This window comes from Mustelus asterias, chromosome 22, assembly GCF_964213995.1.
Source record: "Mustelus asterias chromosome 22, sMusAst1.hap1.1, whole genome shotgun sequence".
Lineage (NCBI taxonomy): Eukaryota > Metazoa > Chordata > Chondrichthyes > Carcharhiniformes > Triakidae > Mustelus > Mustelus asterias.
In genome coordinates this window covers 4005635-4010732 of record NC_135822.1, presented here as the reverse complement: position 1 = coordinate 4010732, position 5098 = coordinate 4005635, and the positions used below count along the sequence as shown (strand labels likewise).

Below are 5098 nucleotides of genomic sequence, written 5' to 3'. Positions count from 1 at the left end.
GATGCCGGAGCTGGGGGGGGCAGCGAAACAATCCAGCATTCACTTCTACAGATTCACAGAAAAAAAAGAACCAGAAGAAAGAAGTCAGACCAGAGTCTGTGTGTGATCTGCTGGGAGAGTAAAGATCATGAGTGACTGGGAAACTAACTATAACCTGGTTGTTTATTATTGCTCTGTTTTGACCTGATGGAGAGATCATCTCGACTTGAAACTCTTGCCACAAACGCTGCCTGACCTGCTGAGTATTCCAGCATTTTCTATTTTTATTCCATTAAGGCAAATACTAACTGCCCATGCAATACTGGTAACTTGGTAAAAGATGGCCTTTGATCTGGAAAACAAAACATGCTGATCTCCCAGAGCAAGGTGCTGTCTGCCATTAAATGTGGCCGACCTGTCTTATTTCCCCTTCCAGAATTCTGTGCTGACCATTTGTGTTTGCACAAAGACACGGGGGAAAGGCTACAATTTGGTGAGTCCTGCCATCGTGCACCGAGAGGACGGATCCCGTGTCAGATCCTCAGTCTGAATGTTTACAAGCAACAATGGGAACAAAAGCTGCAGCTCAGATCGTTTTAAATAAAAATACATTCCAACACCAAACACTTGAATGTTTTTGGAAGTTTAAAACCTTAAATGTACCTCCTTGAACCAATAAACACAGTCTGTTCGGAACAGTGTCCATTTGTTCAGGGTTTTATTTTGCATTTATGAATAAACTTTCTTTCGGAAAGAAACAGCAATGTTTCTCATACGTGAACTTTTATCCACAATATTTATATTTGACAGACTGCTAGATTTTAGTAATGATATCAATTTAGTTTTTCCTTTTATAAATTCTAAACTCCACTGCACCTGTTCTGAGGCAGTTTGGAAAAGAATTTGATTTGATTTATTATTGTCACATGTATTATATACAGTGAAAAGTATTGTTTCTTGCACGTTATACAAACAAAGCATACCGTTCATAGAGAAGGAAATGAGAGAGTGCGGAATGTAGTGTTACAGTCATAGCTAGGGTGTAGAGAAAGATCAACTTAGTGCAAATTAAGTCCATTCAAGAATCTGATGGCAGCAGGGAAGAAGCTGTTCTTCAGTCGGTTGGTACGTTTCCTCAGACTTTTGTATCTTTTGCCAGACGGAAGAAGGTGGAAGAGAGAATGTCTGGGCTCCAACTCTGCCTTTCAGCCCCCCGCGGTGCCGCATCCCCTGAATCGGAACAATGCAGGGGCATTGGGGAAGGCAAGGGAATGGCACTGAATCATGATGCTGGTTTGGAGAGCCGGTGCAGACACGATGGGCCGAACGGCCTTCTGCGCCGCAACAATTCTGTGACTCTGACTTTCGGATCATGGCCTTTTCATTTGTTTCCTCCCCGTGCCATCTCTCAGCCTCTCGTGAATCCGCTGCCAATCCCATCAGATTTCTCATGGCCTTTAGTGATTGAGAAAGAGAGGTTCTGTCCCCAGTAATCCAGTGTGCAGCCGCCAGAGGAACGTCCTGCCCTGGGCCACCTTCCTGCTGCCACCTCATAGAATAATAGAATTCTACAGTGCAGAAGGAGGCCATTCAGCCCATCGAGTCTGCACCGACCACAATCCCACCCAGGCTCTATCACCACAACCCCATGCATTTACCCTAGCTAGTCCCCCTGACATGAAGGGGCAATTTAGTGTGGCCAATCCACCTAACCCGCACATCTTTGGACTGTGGGAGGAAACCGGAGCACCCAGAGGAAACCCACGCAGACACAGGGAGAATGTGCAAACTCCACACAGACAGTGGCCCGAGCTGGGAATCGAACCCGGGTCCCTGGTGCTGTGAGGCAGCAGTGCTAACCACTGTGCCATCTCCACTGCAGGATCACTGCCAGTGAATGGGTCGATCATCTCATCCAATCTGAGACCCTGTAACCCACAGAGCAACTTGGCTCCTACCCAACATTCTGTTGGTGAAAAGAATTAAACTCAATTAAACAAACTAAGGGATAAAGCAACAAGGGCAGCCCTTTAAAGGGGGAGCACCTGAAATAACAAAAGTGTGAATGAAACTTAAAACATCAAACCCAAAGGTGATAAATTAGGTCAACGATACACTCCAGTCCCTGTGGTGCACAATGATGATTGGAAAGCCTCAATGGTGCCCGCGGACACCGCATGCTCCCTCTCCAGGAACACTCAGCGGCAAATATAGCCGTGGTAGATGGGCGAGCAATCGGGTTAGATGACCTCCTCAGTCGCTCACTGCCTGGACCTGTTTATAGTAAGTTTGGACAGGCCCAGGAGCAGGTTCACAATGAGGTTCTCCTCCTTCCCCACACCCTCCGCACTGGGTGCCCCTACATCAGAAGCGGGGCTGAAATGCAAACAAAACATTAATAAAAGATTTTTCAGTAACTGAAAAGGAAGTGCCGCCTAAAACAATTCACAGAGCCGTGGTCTATGGACTCCATAAGACCTCAGAAAGGGCAGATTTCTTGTGAGCCATGAACCAGTGCAATGTACAGTTATTTGAGACCGCTGCGTGTATCACTCTCCATCCCAGGCCTCTGATGTTGAGTGGGAGTGAGGATCCCTCTGTTGAGGGTCCTCCACTGGGGAAGGCAACATGGGCCTCCTACCCAACTGCAGCTTTGGGCTCCAGCCACGGGGGAGATGTGAGGGCTTGAATGGGATGGGAACAAGTGACAGGGAGTGGGTTTAGGCAGAGGGGTTGCTGAGAGGGTAAGGCAGAGGGTGTGTTTGTGTGGGTGATGGGGGAGGGTCGGATGACAATGTGTGTGGTGGTGAGCGGGGCTTCACTGAATCTTCACCATGGAATATGGAAAGTTTGACTGAGATCTATATGTGTGTGGAAAATAATGAATGTTTTCCCAAGTACTCTCACGTTTCTATAATGCGTTATTTGATGTTCTGTAACACATGACCTTGAATAATAACATTGAATGTTCCTGTGCTGATTTATTGCTTTTTGTTGTTGGCACCTGGGGCTCATGGTAATTTTCAAGAATTTCAATGATATACTTTAATGCGATGTGGGCATTGTTGGCAAGGTCAGCCTTTGTTACCCATTCCTAATGACCTTTGAAAAGGTGGTGGATACAGCTCTCCCTCGGAGTGCTCCCCTGTTCTGTGAAAGGGCGCCACTGGCTCTTTTGCAACCATGATGTGGAGATGCCGGCGTTGGACTCGGGTAAGCACCAGACTGGGGTAATAATGGCTGCCAAATAAACCTGTTGGACTTTAACCTGGTGTTGTGAGACTTCTTCCTGCCCTTTTGCAACCACCAGAAAGGGCTGACCCCAGTCCTCAGTTTGATGCATGGTCCGAAAAATGTGAAGAAAACTTTTACTTTGCAACCTTTATTATTGGCTATGTTAGAGAGTGGTGATACAGCAAAGAGTGAGAGAGATTATTAAGCAAAGGAAGATTGGAATAAGCGATGGGATTTGGGTGAAATATTTTCAGCAAATAGAGTGAATCTGAACTTTAGGTAAAGTTTATTTTTCAGTCACAAGGCTTACACTAACACGGCAATGAAGTTACTGTGAAATTCCCCTGGTCACCACACTCCGGCGCCTGTTCGAGTCAATGCACTTGGATTAGCCAGAACCTCCCTCCAGGCTTCACGTGCAAAAGTTTAAAAGTGCTTTGCCAAAGACATGAGATTCTGAATGATATTTTCAAAGGATGGAAAGGCAAACATTGACCTCCGATACAATGTAAATCTTGTCGAGATTTCCTCCCAGAAACCGTGTGAGTGCTGATTCAGACAGCAGCAAGGGGCAGCCAGGGACAGTGTTTGAAAATGAAAACGCTGAAGGAAGGCAACCGAGGGAGGGTGAAGCATCTGGGTGGCACGGTGACCCAGTGGTTAGTATTGGGAGGGTGAAGCATCATACTTGAATGGTATGAGGGCGGTGCATGTCCTTTTAAGGTGCAGGAAATGCTGTTGTGTTAATATGTGTAGCGAATGGCTATGTTAGGGTGCAGAGTATTGTGAATGGAAGGAGGGAATGATTTTTGCTGAAGGGTATAGAGTTGTTAAAGTGTATTGAATTGTGTGAGGTGGCAGCGTGTGAGTTTTCAGCTTGGGGTGATTGTCACAGCACAGGAAGTGGGCCAGGCCTGGCCCTAATGTACAGCAACACCGAGAGTGCCTCGCAGCTGATGAGCCGGCAATGGAGAGGGAGCATCACTCCCACGCACCGTGTTTTTGATTGATTCTACCTACTCGCTCCTTGCAGTTTCCAACACCGTGTATCACCAGCACCCTACAGGCCGCCTGACCTTTGCATAAAGCAGCACTCGTAGAGCATCCCAAACTAGAAAGTGCTCCCTCGTGAGGAAACAAGCTGCAATTCTATCTTTCACTTTCAATCAGGGGAGAGCGCGAACGCAGTCCCCCACTACCACAAATTTTGCAGTCGAGTATCCCGCATTTGGGGACATCGCAGGCGTCAGCACACCCGAAGTGCAATGGGCTAGCCTCGTCCTGGGCGAACTACCTGCTTGATCATAGTTTCACCCCTGCCAGGTAAGTATGCCTGAAAAACCTCACACGCAGCCACCTCACACAATTCAATACACTTTAACAATCCAATACCCTTCTGTAAAAAATCATTCCCTCCTTCCATTCACGATACTTTGCACCCTAACATACCCATTCTCTACACATATTAACACAGCATCATTTCGTGCATCTCTGGAGAAAGTATTTCTGTTAGAGAGGCTGATCTCTTTATTTGCATATCACCCTTAAAAGGACATGCACCGCCTTCATATCACTCAAGCATGGTTCTTCACCCCCCCTCAGTTGCCTTCCTTCAGCCAAAGACTCTTTTCATTTTCAGTCTTTGCTGCTGTCTGAATAGCAGTCACACTGTTTCTGGGAGGAAATCTCGACAAGGTTTACATTGTATCGGAGGTCAATGTTTGCCCTTCCATTCTTTGAAAATACCATTCAGAATCTCATGTCTTTGAAAAAGCACTTTTAAACTTTTGCACCTGAAGCCCGGAGGGCGGTTCTGGCTAATGCAAGTTCAGATTCACTTCATTTGCTGAAAATATTTCACACATTTCCCAACGTTTATTCCAGT

General features: G+C 46.5%; 1 non-coding gene across 1 annotated transcript; it reads right to left on the bottom strand.

The window, feature by feature from the left end:
- Positions 1-4380: 4380 nt before the first annotated feature.
- Positions 4381-4544, bottom strand: LOC144510272 (U1 spliceosomal RNA). The gene has a single exon (XR_013500588.1). It is a non-coding gene; the product is annotated as a U1 spliceosomal RNA (small nuclear RNA).
- Positions 4545-5098: the final 554 nt, after the last annotated feature.